The sequence below is a fragment of the Pinus tabuliformis genome, chromosome 6 (assembly GCF_031772625.1).
Source record: "Pinus tabuliformis cultivar Carrire ecotype Pingquan chromosome 6, CPIR1, whole genome shotgun sequence".
In the NCBI taxonomy this organism is placed as follows: domain Eukaryota; kingdom Viridiplantae; phylum Streptophyta; class Pinopsida; order Pinales; family Pinaceae; genus Pinus; species Pinus tabuliformis.
In genome coordinates, this window is record NC_142292.1 from 636,523,020 (window position 1) to 636,541,515 (window position 18,496).

Genomic DNA, 18,496 nt, shown 5'->3' on the forward strand with positions numbered 1-18,496 from the left:
ATATATACAAAAGGATTAGCGACCTAATATCAATTTTTTCACATCATGTCATTTTCCGATTTTGGGGTGTCAAAGATCAATCTAAAATAGAGTGCAGGGAGAACAAGGACTTTAAATACCATCATTGCGAGTTAGAGTCTCCATGCTATGGATCTGGATTGTTTAATTTACGAGCGGGCATTGAGAAGAAGGATTTTAATGTTTGAGTCCCGAAATGAATGAAGGTTTGAAGGTTAACTTCAACTCGTCATGGATTAATAGACTCGTCATGGATTAACATAGTTGACTATTGGGCGTAAGTTCGACCTAGGTAGTAATGTAAATGCTTCCATTTCATCTTCACTAATTAATGATTAAGGAACTAGTCATATTTTTTTAAGATAGTAGTCGTATTTTTTTATTGATAAGTAATTAACAGTTATAATTATAGATTTATTTTGTTTACAATTATGATTTACTACATTTAAGGGATTAATCTCTAAATTAAAATATGTCAATGGAAAAATTATTAAATTTAGAAAGTTCTATAAAGGTTTTTATTTTAACTTTTTGTTATTAAGGGTTATAAAGTAATTAATTTTTTTAATTTTTGGAATAAGGTTTAGAATTTTAGCTTAATTATTGATGATTTTATGTGGATGACTTTTCATGATATTCTAGAACATACTTTATAGTAGTTAGACATGAAAGGTTGACATTTATTTTAAAAGTAATTATTTCACAAAAGCCTGAATTGAGTAATTATTCCATTTTAATAAAATAAATTAATTAATTAAATGTAGGTAAATATTAGTTATGGATTTTTGGGTATGTGGTATTACTAAGAGATAATAATAGTCCATGTTATTGTAATAAGGTTTATTTATAAATTAAGCATTTCATAATAAACCAAGGTGAATATTGTTACAAATCAAAGATTGACATTTATTTTAAATGTAATGATACTCCTCTCTATGTTTTCAATTAAATGAATTTGCTTTAAAAAGTATCATTTGAGCATGAGTTATGGTTTCATGGACATGTGGCACTAGTAAGCCATGACATTTGGCGGTGATATTGTATCAAAGTCTTTTCAAAAATTAAGGAATACATGCTAAAGTGTTGGTCAATCACTGAATAATAATAATTTAAAATTAAAATATTGTTTAGTTAATTTTCATCCATGTTTTTATTTTTGACAGTATGAAATGCATAATGAGAAAAATGTTTTAATGCTTATCAAAGTCTACCAAAGATATTTGCAAATGTGAAATACATTAAAAAAGGAAAGAAAGAGAACCAAGTGATTAAGTAAAAATAAAAATTATTAGATCTAAATAGCGAGGTAAAGATTTCCAAATTACATTTTCTTATTTCCTATTGAAAAATAACATATGATTTTTTATTCTTAAAATAATTTTAACCCAACCTTAACTATGTTAGGGGTTAGCTTAATGGCTCAAGTTCCATAACCCAGCCTTAACTATCTTAGGGTTAGGTTAATTGCTAAGTTCCCATTGCTAAGTACCTCCCACATTTTGAGGTCACTTGGTCAATTCTCGCCAAAGCATATTACTTTAACAAAGAAAGCATTTAAAATCAAATTACATTAATAATTTTTAAAATATAAATTGTTAATAATATAAAATACTAATTATAATTTTTATTAATAGAATACAAAAAATTGTAATTATTAATAATAATTAATAAAAGTGGAATTTGTGGAATAGATGTTTAGTCTCTTTTAATAGCTTATTCATGAGTTAGAGAGTTGTATAATAGGCTAAAACTTGGTGTGAGTGTTGAATTTAGGACATGCAAAACTAGGATTTCGATTCCAAGTATTGATGGTTAAATGCTTTATGTTAAAAGTCAGGTTCGACTTATTATAAAGAAAAATTAATAGTTTCGATGCAGTATAATCCCTGCATTTACTGTTATTTAATTAATTAATGCAGTGCGAGCTCTATGTTTTGTAGTTATTTGAGAATGCTTCCTTTTCACAATAGTATCTGCAATATGTTGTTATGCTCACCACTCCACACACTTTGTCTACATAACCACACACCACACTATGCACAACAAAAGCCATCCATGATAGCTTCACCTACGCACACTTCCTTTGCACATGCACAATCCATACTTCACACAACAAAAGCCACTTATGACATCTTCCTTCACAAAGACTTCCTCTGCACATTCACATTCTGCACTCTGGACAATGAAAGCCACCTCCACATAGCTTCACAGTGTCAATTTCAATTTTAGTGTCAAAGAACTCACTAATGAAATTCCCCTGCCCCCTCACTTAGATAAAGGACATGCTCTAGTGTCGTATATTGACACGCCATGGAGTTTAGTATTTCACAATGTTTTAGTAATGACCAAAAATTTCATTGAATAAAAGTAATAGATGAGGAAATGATTTTTGAGTCATTTTACCATATTGGGGTAATTTTCTTAATAATTTGATCAAAGTGCAATATTTAATTAATTGGTTTCACAAAAGTGTGTTTCATTTACTCTAGAGTATAGAGGAAGCTTCCTTTGCACAATCAAAGCTTTCAATTAAAGCTCCACATAACACTAGAGCTCTTTGTCAAGTCACCTTTAGATCATTCCTTCACATTAGCAAGAGCCTTGATAATCCTCACTTCAATGTGAGAGATGTGAAATCCAATCAACAACATTTAAAAGAGAATACTATAATATTATATTAATGGGTTGCGATATTAATATTTGTATCACCATAGCATATTAATTAATCTATAAAGAATCAATATGATAGTCCAATATTTATGTTTCTCTATTCATAATAGTTTCACCATTCAAGATATTTGTATATGTATATGTATACATACATACATACATACATATATATAGATGTATATGAAGTAAGGGGATAAAAAACTACAATTCTAAGTGTAGAGGAAGTTCATGATGCGAGAGTAGGAAGAAGTGAAAAGAGATCACCATTCTCCACAATTCCACACTTGGTCTCTATATCCATCAAATGATCTGATAGTCGAGACGAGGGTGAATACCATCTTTATTGACCCATCTTTATATCATTGGAAGCTTGAAAAGACCATCATATCCATAGATCTAGTAATAATTTATTCAAATGCCAAAGAATTAATTTGTGGAGTTACTATGAATTTAACCACCCTGCATGAATCAAAGGATTTGGAATTTTGGAAACCTTTGTTTGGAGAACTAGATGGTATTTAGTACTTGTCTTTGGAGAAAATCCCATACATTGACAAAGAATCGACATTTGACATTATTCTGAATTCAAAATTGGAGGTCATTGATATATCTGTTGAATCCATATGCTTTCCATTTCAATATATATTGATTCCTTTGTTCAAAATTGAAGTTTTAAAAACCTCGATAAGGTTATTTTGCCCCCCAGATTATGGAAATCAACATCAGTCATCATGCCTTGCACACATAGGCATTGGAGTTTATTGGAAAATTACTCCCAACCACCATAATTATTAAACTAACAATAGCCATATTTGTGGTACACGAGTAATTCAAGAAAGTAGATTTTTATTGCACATTGCAAATTTTGGTAGCAAGTTGAATGACAAGAACCCAAATGAAATTCTTAGCGGGAGTACAAACTTCGCATTCCTCGACACATTATATAATTAAAACAAATGGTTATTTAATGTTTGTTTGCTAAAATGTATGGTATATACATCTATTCTGCAATGGATATATGTACTCCACAGCATCTGTAAGTTGAGAAAAATGTTCCTTTCATACAAGCGCCCATCCTCTGTTTTAATAATTTCAATTTTTCATGAACTAAAATATTAAAAAATGTATGTTTGAAAACACAAGTAAGTAGAAGTCATTTGTTAGTTGCATTTGTAAGTCTAGGAGGTTAAGGAGAAAAATCATGTATCAAATCTTGGTGGGCGCGTATAAATAACGAGTTACTGGTTTTTGTAGTGTGTTAATCTGCAACAGCTAGATTAGTGTAAATATCCCCAAGAACTCTTATTTTCATTGTGAAGGAGTTTTAGCCTCCATTTTTCATGTGAATGTATCTTTCATGTATTCGAAAACATAATCACAAGTATTTTATTTTGTTGTGCCCATCCACTGTGATTTTACTCTATTTTATTACCCATAAAATTTGATCTTTTCACACTATTTAGTTGTGCAAGCAAATTGTGTGAGTTAATATTTGTGAATGTTATCCGAAATAGACCCCTATGCCTCATATTTCATGTCGTATGAGAGAGATTTCAATAAGGATTAACAAAGTAGAGTTTTATCACAAGGAATTAACAAATGTTAGAGGTTGTTTTGAAGGAAGATTTTTGGAGCATATTTACGAGCATGGATAGTTTTTTTTACTGTCAGAAATGGAAACATCAAGCAAAAGCTTTATTAATCCTCCAATACCTAAATTTAATGGGGACAATTATTACTATTAGGATATTGTAATGAAGGCTTCATTTTCTTCTCAAGATATTTTGGATTTGGTGGAGAATGGGTTCCAAGAAACAACACAAGCAACAACATACAATGCTTTGTCCCTACCAGAAAAGGATTTATTGAGGGAAAACATGAAGAAGGATTTAAATCCCTGATATACATTTTTCAATCAATTCATGAAAGTATTCTCCCAAGGATTGCATCAACAAAATATTCCAAGCAAGCATGGGATGTCATCGAGACAACCTACCAATTCATGGCAAAAGTGAAGACAACAACACTACAAATGACAAGAAGATATTTTGAGATAGTTTGTATGAAATAACCTGAGAATATAAGCTCTGTAGAAATTATGTTATATGTTAACCCAATAATGCAATATAAATCAAAGCAGAATACTATAACCTACTTCTATTATCAATTTACGAAAGCTCAAAGATCAACCTGAATAATATAACCAAAAGGAGAAGAATCAATGGCACAATACACATGAAAATACTTTGAGGAGAGCCTTAGCTAAAAACAACACACTATTGTATTATCATACATGGTGAAAATACATAGGAATTATACAAAGCCTTAGCTCTGACAGCTAGCTAGCTCTCAGTGCAATCCTCACAGATGCTCACAGGGAATCTTGGCTTCTATCCAACCTTCCTCTCTGCCCTCCAAGCTCCTATTTCCTTGCATTGTTCCTTATGGATGATTAGCCTTTTACCAAGTGGAAAAATCTCCTTCAAAATTGTGCAATCCTCAAGGATAAATCCTTGACTGCATGCATGAGGTTTCTTCGAGAAAAAACATGCAAATGATAATACACTATCCTTGAACTTTAATCTCAACCGGATCTTTCTAAAAATAGACATGCATGAGCTTATGATGAGGGAATCTTCAGTTAACTGGAGTAACACTAGTTGAGTGCATTAATGCATCAACTAACTGTTAACTCACTATTAGTTCCTCAAACAGTTTGGAAGTAATTTAACTGGACCTAGCTCAGTAAACTGAGTTAACTAATTACAACTCAAATATAACTCAATTTTATCTCGTTAATTTAAGGGATAATTCATGCATGACTTCAGAAATACTTCTAACTTGAATTTCTCCAACTAATTAATTTAAAATAAATTAATTAATTATTTCCAAGTAGTTTTTAAGACTAAATTCGACTTTAATTCACAATTTAATTCAAGGACAAATTAAATTCAAATATTTTATTGCCATATTTCAACAGACTCATTTTTTCACACAAGTAATTTGAATGGTTACTCAAATCACGTCTCATGGCGAGGCACTTCAAGAAATGAGAATAGTTGAGGAAATTTTGAGAAGTATGCAAGCACGATTTGATTCTATTCTTTTGGCTATAGCATAGACAAAGGATCTCTCACAATTTTTAGTAGATGAAATTCATGCATCAATAACTTCTTATCAATATAGATTGAATAGAGCAACAAACTCCTCGTTGGATCATGCATTCAAGACATAAGTTTCAATTGTTCAAGGTAGAGGCAGAGGAAAATCAAATTCTAGAGGAAGAGGTATAATCCGACACAGAGGTGGAAGAGGAAGCCCTTGAAGCTCAAGTGGAAGGGGTGAAAATTAAAAGTCATGTAAATATCCAAACCATAATCAAGAACAAGGTCAAAGGTATGATAAATCGCAAGTTCAATATGATTATTGTAAAATGTATGGCCATTATGCAAATGAATGTAGAAACAAGAAACATGATATAAGCGACAAACCAAATGGAAAATTTCACAACGGAAAATCATAACCAAGATACAATTTTTATCGTGTAAGGTAGTGCAAGAAGAACCAAAGAGATGTATGGTTTCTAGATTGAGGATGTAGCAATCACATGACACGAAACATCGAAATGTTTTCCAATCTAGATGAATGTGTGAAATTTAAAGTAACATTAAGGACTGATGGCAAAGTATCTACCATGGGAAAAGGAAGAATCAATATTATAACAAAGAATGGGGAGAAGAAGTACATTCCATATGTTTCTTTTTTCCCTAGTTTGAAGCATAACCTCATAAGAATTAGAGAGATCATGAGAAATGGTTCCAATTTATTTTTCAAAAATGGAGAGTGCACAATTTTGGATAAGTTCATAAGAAAACAATTGATTGAAAAAGTTCAACTCACAAAAAATATAAGGTTTCCTCTCAAGATAAAACCAAATTTCAAGGAAGAAGGTGTGCAAGCACAACTATTAATGAATTCACAAGAGGATGAAAGAAAATTTGTAGTTCTCAAACAAATAAAATTTCAAGCAAAGGATAAAGATGAAAATTGGTTATGGCATTTCAAATTTGGACATTTTAATTTTGGAGGTTTCAATTTGTTGTGTGGGAAAGGCACAGTGAAGGTATTTCCACCCGTAGAAAATCCAGAAATCCTATGTGAAGGATGAATCGTTTGAAAACAACATAGAGAGACATTTCTAGCAGGAAATTCAGTAGGGAAAAAAGACCTTTGGAGATTGTACATTCAAATTTATGTGGATCAACTGCTGTTATTTCTTGACTTCCATAAATGACTACAAAAGCAGCACATGGGTCTACTTCATAAAACAGAAAAGTGAAGTATTTGAGTGCTTCTACCAATACAAATATCTTGTTGAGAATCAAAGTGGACAGTACATCAAATTTTTGAGGACTCATAGAGGTAGAGAATAGATCTCAAATGAATTAGTTAACTTTTGTAGGGATCGTGGAATTCCCAAGAAATTTAAAATAATGTATACATGTCAACAAAATGGTGTTGGAGAAAGGAAAAATAGGATCATTATGGAAATCAAAAGGAGCATGTTGAAGGAATAAGTTGGAAATCGAGGGGGAGAAATGCATAGTTGTTGGATATAATGATGAAGCCAGTGTATACAAGCTCTACAATCCATTAACCAAGAAGGTCATAATTGGCATAGATGTGCAGTTTATAGAAGAGGAAGGATTGCATGGAAGTTTGGAGAAGACAATCAATGTGAAAACATGTATACCATAGGAAGACAAAGAGGAATTGTCTGCAACAAGTAATTCATCAATTGTGACTCTACGTACTCCTATTCAAGCTCAAAAATGTAGTCAACATGTCACACTGTCAACAAATAATAGGACAATGTTTCACAATGAAGGAAATAATAATCCAAGTACACTACAAAGACTCGTAGCGTCATCTAATTCAAGTGCAACATCAAGTGACATGTCAGTTCCATCTTCCACTAGCATAAGAAGACAAAAATTCATAGATTTAAGTGAAATTTATGAGCAAAATGAAGTCTATAGTAGCATAGGTATAACTTCCTTATTCACATTATTTTTTCATCTACATGGCCCAATACATTTTGAGGATTCAGTTAAAGAAGAAAAATGGGTAGCAACAATGGATGAAGAAATACGAGCAGTAGAAAATAATGACACATGGGAGTTAGTGTACCTTTTGTAAGAAAAACAAGTCATTGGAGTGAAGTGGACCTATAAGACCAAGAACAATGTTGAAGGAAAGATTGAAAGGCATAATGTAAGGTTAGTTGTCAAAGGATACAAGAAGCATCATGGAAGAGATTGTGCATAGATATTTAGGCCAGTTGCGTGGATTGACATAGTCCTCACAATGTTGTTAATTGTCATGAAACACAAATGGAAAGTGTATCAAATGGACATGAAATCAACGTTCTTGAATGGGGTGCTGAAAGAGGAAGTATATGTTGTGCAACCACCTAGTTATGAGGTAGAAGGCCAAGAAGTCAAGGTGTATGGTTTGAAGAAATGTCTTTATGGGTAGAAGAAATAACTGTTTTCATGATATAGTAGAATATATGCTTACTCGATTGAGAATGGATTTCACAAATGTGATGACAAGACTACTCTCTACATCAAAGAAAGTGGCAGTAATATTCTTATTGTTGTTTCATATGTAGATGATTTTATTTTTACACTGAGTAATGATCCCTTCGTTGTTGATTTCAAGCAAGTCATGAAAAGTGAGTTTGAAATGACAAACATGGAGTTGTTAAGGTATTTTTTGGGCATAGAAGTGACTAAAATAGAATATTGTGCTTTTATGCCTCATGTAGAGTATGTAGGAGACATTTTGGAGAGGTTTAATATGAAAAAAAAATTCCTTCACCAACTCCAAATTTCATGGGATTAAAATTGAGAAAAGAAGATTACAACAACAATGTCCATATAACGTTATAAAAATGTATGGTTGGCAACTTAATGTATTTGAAAACAACTAGGCCTACTATAATGTATGAAGTAAGATATGTGTCAATTTTCATGGAGACATGAAAGGAGACACATTTGCAGGACGCCAAAAGGATATTAATATATGTCAATGGGATAAAGGAGTATGGTATTTCTTACAACACAACAAATGATTTTAGGTTGGTTGGTTACACTGAGAATGACTACGAAAGAATTGTTCATGATAGAAAGAGCACATTAGGATAAGTTTTTCATATTGGTTTGGTAGCCATATCACGGGCCTGCAAGAAGTAGCTAAAAGTGTTAGTTTCAAAAATAGAAGATGAATATGTTGCAACACACTAACAACGTGTCAAGGAGTTTTGAGGAGAATAATATTGACGAATTTCTGGTAGGAACAAGAAGAGACGACAACTATTTACTATGGTCCAACTCTCCACAATTACACTATCAAAGAATTATGTTTTTCACAGGAGGAGAAAGAACATTAACGCTAAAATTCATTTTATTAGAGAATTTATTAGCAATCATGAGATTGTGTTGCAGCACTACAATTGACAAGAACTATTTCTAGACATCTTCACAAATCCACTTGCACATGAATTTTTTTTCCATCTGAGAGACTATTTGGGAATTGTTAATGGTGGTAGTTGTGTTTAAGGGGGAGTGTTGGAAAATTACTCCCAACCATCACAATTATCAAACTAACAACAACCATACTTATGATACACAATGTAACATACCTTCATGATACAATAATAACAACCACATACTATGCCCTAACTTCTAATATTATTTCACCAAATTCATGTTCAACAATTGTGATAAACAAGGATATCACACACAATTATATTCATATGTTAAAACAATCAAAAACATAAAGAGTAAGGACCCAAAACATACAAAACATTTTATGCAATTGAATCAAACTAGATTAAGTGAAAGAGTGTCACTTGGAAAATCGAGCACCACAACCCGACATAGAACTGACTTCCTTGATTTCAACTCTGAGCTGAGAGTTCTTGCCCCTTGATCAACAATCTCTTGTTTATCTCTTCAATGGGTATTTAATTCCTTCTTTCATGATATGGTTTCCTCTTGTAGTGTCCCGCTTTTGTGGCTATTTTCATCTACTTGCCAAGGATTTTTCGATAAAAGCTCATCTTTCACTCCCATGAGGCTTTTATGTTTTTCTTAAACTTAGCATCTTTATCCGGATGAACAAATTAATGGATACTTATCTTCCATCCATTAATCTTATCTAGAATTCTAATCATGAAATAATTATCCATTACCGTTCACCAATGGGATTTGATTTGGCATGAATCTCATCTCTAGATGTCTCGTTTTCCAAGCATTTAAATTCCCTTTAATTATTTTATAATAAAGTATTTACTCCCATTTTTACCCTCCTAGGCCTATCTTTTCTACTAGAACTCAATCTAGCTTTAGTCTATCCCGATATCTATGAAAGGGTGTTACTTACTCCACCCCTTAAATTCATAGTCTCGTCAGTGTATTTTCTAGTCATTTCTCGATCTTACAATTTATTTTTTTTTCTCAGGTAGTCGTATATGATATTATAGGTTCCCATGGTAGTGCCACCTGAATCAAATTTTCGGAGATATAGGTTACAAAGGGGTTCTACCAGTAAATCTCCTTCAATTTCTACCTCTAACATTTTTTGCAATAAATTTATGAGGGATTTATAATGCCTTCTTCTAAATTATAGTTTACAACAATTAATACCATAATTTAATATACCAATACTACTATTTGAGTAACTATGGGTTTAATTTTTACTTCCATTTACCTATGATTCCTCATTTTGTATTTACATATAGAGAGAATTTCTTATTGTTCCAATGCATTTTTATTTTTGTTAAGAACTTGCTTTGTGAAATCTCCCTACATTAGCCACATTATCCACATTTTTTCGAACAATGTTAGTACTATTAACATAACACCAAGTCAATGCTGACAATTCCCTTAATTATTTATTCAAAACTACATTTCGGCAAGCCCAATCAAACCAGGATTGATTTATCAAATAGAGAATTAATGAACCTATTAAACTTCAAAAACTAGAGGATAACTTAAGAAATTCATACCAAAGTATTTAAGTTCTTCCATTTAGCTAATCCTCGTTATATATCTTGTGTTTGCAGGAAAATTCAACACAGCAAGAGAAAAATGATAACATAGAGGTAATCACACACAACATTAGAATACCCTTAGATTAGATTTTTGAGATTGAATTTGTCACAAGACAAGGTATTAATTACACAAGAAACATGACCTTCGTCCTAATCATAAAGGAAGCCATTCTCACTCATAGTTAATCTAGTATGTATTTCAGGGTTATATCTGAAGCTTGATGAAAACCTTAGTCCTATCCTTACCCGAGAAATTACTTGATTGCTAATCAAAATTACCTCATCCATAGTCGAGTTATGAAATATGATTTCATCCCCTTGCAATGGTTTCTTTTCATGAATTCATGTTTTCTCTTTCTAACACTACTGCACTGCCTAGTGAGGCAATGAACAAATCAAACAATGAGTATATATGTACATACATCTCCAATACATGAATCATAAGTGAAGGTTACAATGTTCCCAACTACATACCCATTTAATTTTCATGGCACTATACATAATAGGGTGTGAACATAGGTCATTAACATGTTGACACCGCACCTTAAGCACCAGATCATGACTTCGTAGAATATAATTCATTTCCTGGAAACAAAATAAATTATCAAATTCCTTAAAATAAATTCCAGAGTAATTTATGCAACAACTGTTATGTTGCCCTATTCAAAACCAGACAGCATTATTAATGTAATGTGACATGTAAAGTTTTCCAATATTTCTTGGTAGGAAATAATGGTACAAAATATGCATCCCAGATTGTATGATTGTGAATTAATTTGAATAGATTGCTAGATATCATTCTATCGAAAATAATTATCCCTGTGCACAACAATCTCAATAATGAGTACCACCTAACTCCTTTTTTTTTGTCAAGAGTCCCTTTAAAATTAGGGCTAAGTTATTATGGTATCTATAATTTATAGAGGAAAAAAGTGCAAAGTTGTTTATGTTTTAACCCAAAGGAACTATAGAAAGTTTAATTCACGTGGAGGGCTAATGTTGACATAATAATAAGATATGAGTTGCGAAAATATTACAAGGGTCAAAAACTCCCTTGTAAATTTAATTGAAAATATTCACCTTAGTGATTCTCTCTAATTTTCATGCTCTTTGAAAATATATGGCACCATATTTAAGGAATATAAAATCAATATTGGGCAAAGATAGTCTTAATTGACTAATCCATCCTAATGAGATTACCAAAGTAGAGGCTACATTGCAAGATGAAATATTAAAAAGGTAGATGAAGACAAGAAACAAGACCAACGAAGACGAGATGATGACCTATCACTTTGTTATCTAAAATATAGGAAAATCTTTCTTCCCTTATTTATTGTGCATATCATTCCCTCCCTTATGTTATCATAATTATATTCCAAAGTATATATATATATCTTCGTTTCCTGTGTTTAGAACTTATATTTATATTGTTCGACACGATATGTGATGACTGCATAAATTTTTTCTAACCTAAGCATCATGACTGCGATCAGTTACAGATGTGACTTGACGTCAACACACAAGTTCAGATATATTAAAACGCAAATGTATAATTCGTGGCCCTCCAACATCCGCAAGAGGTCGCAAGCAAATGGGTTACTTGTGTTAAGAAATTTAATAACTCCCCACGACAGCCTGATTAGTAGTCAATAAAATTGACTTGACCATAACATATTCCATTCACCTGCACTATGGTGCATCATGAATCCATTCGCTTCCATTGATGCATCAGTTTTTGAGATAGAATCCCCGTGAAGGTGCTAAGAGTAAAAACTCCTTTCGACAACGCCAAGAATATAGTCTCCTTGAAACAACGGTAAGAAGGAAAAAAACCTTTCTTGAAATAACTAGTGGCTCGTTTATAAAGTTAGACTATTTCCATTCCTTGGAGTTACAATTCTTTAGATTCCCTTTATGACATTATTTTATTGTCAATTATAAAATGTCTGAGGAGTCCATCTGGAGTGAAAGGAAATACCATTGTTGGTTGTGTATCTTTAGGACATCATCCATGGGTAATATTGGTAGGTCACCTTGAATGTCATCAACAAAGGATTGTCCTATCATCGAGTCATCAACATCGGTTCTTACAGTGTGTAACGATAAATCATGGCTTTCCAAAATGGGAAGTACGAATCCTAAGATCTTGACCTGTGCTATTTTTTGCTTTTCTTTTTTCTTTTTTTATCAATTCTAATGTCTAATTGACAATATGTAAACGATGCTTACCAACAGTAAGGAAATGGTACATGAAATTAATCAATGTCAGAATCACCTCTAGATATTGTACTAACTTAACTAGATTTCTCTGAAATTCAAAGTAAATATCTGTTATCACTAGAAGACTCCCTCAGCATAAATTAGCCTTTAATAAACATCGGGTCACATAAAAGCAAACCATATTTTATCTAACAACCACCATTTTTCTACTTAACATTTTTCTTATCAGATTTGAGCCCTTTTCAAAATATATTATCACCAGATTCGTGAGCCATATTCACTTGTTAACAAGTCCATTTGATCCACATGTGGCGCCTAGTTGTAATTAAAATCCATCAAGGAAAAGTATTACTTCTCATATTTGTAAATGTGGTTTTTAATAAAAAGGATTATTCCTACGACCTTATTGGTGTTTACCAACGAAAATATTTTTCACCACTTCTGCGTGGCCTTGTATCGCTATCGAATAAAGTGATTGTATTTCAAGGAATCTATCATCATCACGAGTCTTACCTCCATCAGCTTCAGTATTGACATATATATATATATACTAATTTTTGCAGAAGGATCCTCATCCCCGAAATTAGACTTGATGGGAACCTCGGTAACTATTCAAATACTATCCTGAACTAAATCAAGAAGACCAATTGTTAAAACTGAACGGTTGTCAACCGCAACATAGGGCTCCAACTCTCCAGTCTTGTAGTTACCCAAAATGCCGGCAACTAAGATCTCCCCCTTATCGTGAATGCCCCATTTCCTCGATAAAAGAAACGTGTCAATGTCATAATCACATTGAATACACACAAGTGATATGTCTTGGTTGTCTTTGTTAAAATGATCGTAGGAGGACCAAATTCATGGAGAAAACTCCCCAATCAAATCAAAATTTAAAACCACAATCACCAAGTGCGCACATGTCGACTCTTTAATGCGGTGTATCCCACATTTTAGTTCTTTAGGTTGATATTATATTTAAATGACGAAATATTGGAATCCACGGTGTATCCCACATTTTAGTTCTTTAGGTTGATATTATATTTAAATGACGAAATATTGGAATCCATTCCATTTACACATGTGACTTCGCAAACTCAAAGACAATTGTTAGAACTTAACCTTTGACATTGATATAAACACTTCGATTCCATCCTCAATGCAATTCGTCACAACAACAATGATCAAAATGACTGAAACATCTACAAAATTTGTTGATGTTACAGATAATTAAGCTCTTGCATATCTAAACAACACCTATTTTGAACTTTCATCCAATTCGAAACCCATAGAGTTAGAGGCGTAAAAGGTGGCGGTTAGTTAAGGAAGCTATTTATTGGAGGTGTTGCCTCATAAAGAAACGAGAAGAAGTCAAAAGACATATCAAACGTGGACTTCCAGATTGGTTTCTTTCCGAGAGCCATGGAGAGGAATTCGCAATTTTCTTCCATTTTGATCTTGCCCACCCCGCCCAAATCCATAATTCTCCTCACCCTCTTCGGGCCTGTGTACGTGCAAAAGGGGGAAAATATACTAAGATAGAGAATCTAAGGAAGATGGGTATCGGAACTGGGATCACGGATCTGTGCATGATTGAATCTTACTATGAATAGACGAGTATTAATAATCAGGTCACTGCAGCCATTAGAAGAGGCCACGTATTAATTCTCAATTTGCTAGTACGTTTCCCTTCATACCGAGACTTTCCATGCCCTCGCTTACTACTTTTGTCAGGGTTTCCCAGTGGTACTCCCCTTCCGATGACACCACCTAGTCATAACTGTAATGACCAAACTAATATATCTTCAAATATTGTATGGGGAATTTGATCAGTATACTTTATCTTGATTTGCAAATGTTTTTTAAGGACAATTGGAAACTTAGCTGTGACATGAGGCAATTCCTGAAGACTTGGAAAGTGCACTGTCAGACCTTACGCATACAGGATGAAGATAAATCTTGTATTGTGTTACAGCGATTTGGACAGTGGTGATGATTCGAAAAAAGTCGCTTGTCCTTTCGCCAATTGCTATACATACACCTATAATCTATAAAGATCTCTATATTTTTATAATTGTATTTACTTTAATTATAGGTTTATTCAGCTTTTATCTACCGGCACAACATTAAGGATTTCAATTTCCTCGCATGGAGTGTTGTCTACCAGTTATTCCTCTGTTTATGTGGGCGATTAATGAGTCACCACCGTAATGTCCCTTTTCAAACACATGGTTATATTTAAACTAGCATAATGTTGTGTTGCTTAATGGTGTGGTTAATGTATCATTAATCAAGTTTACAACACAACACTTACATTACAACTCCATTACATACATCGATGCGTACATATTAAACTACTCTCTCTACATATGATATTTAGTTTCGCTTAATTCTGGTAATTAAAATGAGAAATATACACATCGCTTGGATATTGGATATTGACATTGTGGATCTTAATTTTTTTTTATTTTAACATTTCCATCATCTGTGACATAGCCCGAACCAAAGAATGACTTGTACCTTATGGGAAATTTAGATAGGTTAGCCGATGCATAGATGTTGAAATTATAATACAAATACTTCCAGTGGATTAAGCCATTAAGTGTCTGGTATTCTTAAGCATGTTGTTCCTACATGCAAGCCTTTAGATGGTATACATGGTGAATTATCTTTCTCTTTTTTTCTTTCTTAAGTTATCAACTTATTGCCTATGAATGCACATGCACAATACATGCTTACTATAAGGTCATAGCTTCTAAGGTATGAAATGTTTAAAATGACTTGCATGCCTCACATGGGGATCAATATTCCAGTTAGAATAATATAAGCATTATTTATGACCATCACTAGTACTCCTCTCGCAGGTCTAACTAGCCAACCAATTATCGTTGCGTACATCGCCTTCATATGGAGGTCATGTGACGACCATCACTGTGATTGGATAGTTATGATGCAACATCTAGGATGTAGTAAATTGATTGTATCCCATCGAATGGCTAAGTTTTACTCTTTAACATCCTATCATATTTCATTGAACCCTATCTACGTTGGCACTAAGCCTTTTCACTATATTTTAGTTTTCCTCTGAGATGGTGCAGTAATGGCATTTCTAAATTAGGATTGATAACTTATTTTCACGGGCATTTCATGGCCTATGGTAAGTTTTAGATTTCTCTTGTAACTATTGTTTCTTGATAGACATAACTAGCTTACACTTAATTCTTATATACTCATACAAATCAATCACAAAGCACAATATGGCTATTATTATTATTATTATTATTATTATTATTATTATTAAATGTTCAATTAGGTGCTTGATCTCTGAGGTTGGGATTTGTAATGCACCACCCAATCTATTAAATCACTAAATTATTTTGTATTTTGAATAAAATGAGGAAGGGAAATTGTTGTTTGGATTACCCCTAAACATTCTTGTGTCTAGCTGACTATAAAAATAGAATTCAAGTTATTCTCCTGCTTGTGTTGTTCGTCTCTGATAACCTTCAGTATTCCTTTCCATCAAAAGTGAAATATGTTTTTGTTTACATCTATAGATAGTGATGAACCTATAAAGCTGAATTTTATTTTGCCATAGAGCACTTTAGGTCCCAATGTTGCACCTAGGAGCTCTGATACATCTTGTCACATACCTCCATGACACAATACTAAAAACCACATACTATGCCTGAACTTCTAATATTATTTCACTAAATTTATGCTCAACAGTTTTGTTAAAAAAAGACATCACATGCAATTATATTCATATTCTAAAATAATTAACAATGTAAATAGTAAGGAGCCAAAACATATAGAAAATATTATGCAATTGAATAAAAGTGGATTAGATGAAAGAGTGTCACTTGGAAAATCGAGCATGACCACACTACCTAGAATTGACTTCCTCTAGTCCACCCCTGAGCTGAGAGTTCTTTCCCCTTAATCAACAACCTCTTGTTGATCTCTTCAATGTGTATTTAATTCCCTCTTTCATTATATGGTTTCCTTTAGTGGCGTCCCACTTTTTTGGATCTTTTTGTGCACTTGCCTAGGCATTTCCCATAAAATCTCGTCTTTCTCTCTCGCAAGGCTTTTATGTTTTTCCTAAACTTGGCATCTTTCTCCACCTAAGAAACTTAATGGATAATTATCTTCCATCCATTAATCTTATCTAGAATTTGGTCTAGAATCCTTATCATGAAAGAATTATCCATTCCTAATTACGAGTGGGATTTCATTTCGCAAGAATATCATCTAAAGTTGTCTCATTTTCCAATCATTTAAATTTCCTTTATTTATTTGAGAATAAAGTATTTACTCTCATTTTAACCCCCCTATAGACCTAACTTCTCTTCTATAACTCAATCTAGCTTTGGTCCAGCTTGATAGCAAGAGAGAGGGTGTTATACACGAGTAAATCAAGAAAGTAGATTTTTATTGCACGTTACATAATTTTTTTTTGTAGGTTGAAGGACAAGAAATTAAATGAGATTTGGAGTGGGTGTAAAAATTTCACATTCCAAAAAAAGTTGAATAAATAAAATAAAAGGGAATTTAATGTAGGGTTTCTATAACATATGGTCCATACATTTATTTTGCATCTAATATATGTACTCCACAACATTTGCATGTTCAATTTTTTTTATTTTTTTTTCTTCGCACAGGCACCCATCTTATGTTTTAATATTTTGATTTTTTCATGAATAAAAATGTTAAAAAATGTATGTTTGAATAGGCAAATACGTAGAAGTATTTTTTTAGTTTTAGACGTAAGCTTGAGAGGTTATGGAGAAAAAATATTGGAGCAATTCTTCTTGGGCATGCAAAAACAACCAATTAGTAGTTTTTATAGTGTGTCACTATGCAACAACTAGAGTAGTGTAAATCTCCATAAGAACCCTTGTTTTACTTGTGAAGGATATGAAACACTCATTTTTCATGCAAATGCATCTTTCATGTATTCAACGATATAATAAAAAATATTTTATTTTGTTGCACACATTCACTCTAATTTTACTCTATTTTGCTTTGTGTAAAATTTGAGATTTTAACCATGTTTGGTTGTGCAAACCAATCGTGTCAGTTAATTTCCATGATTTTTGTCCTAAATAGACCCCTTTTCCTCATCTTCCAGGGTTGTTCTTGTGTAACCATATCTAGTTGGCATCAAACATTTTTAATCCATGATGAACTTGGAAAAGGGGATTTAGTCAATTTCGATTTGTTTTTATTGCTAGCATAAAATGGAAGCTAATGTACAGTCTATGATTATTTAGAAATGTATTGGGCGGACACATTATATATGTGGATTGGAATTACTGGTATTGGCAGGAAAATTGAGCATAAGTAATATATGGATGTAAGAACATGTGAAATTGTGGGACACTCATGAAGCACTTTCACAATTCTACAATTTCCCTTTTCTCTCCCACACAATGAAATCATTTATATGTGGTAATTGATTTTGATATT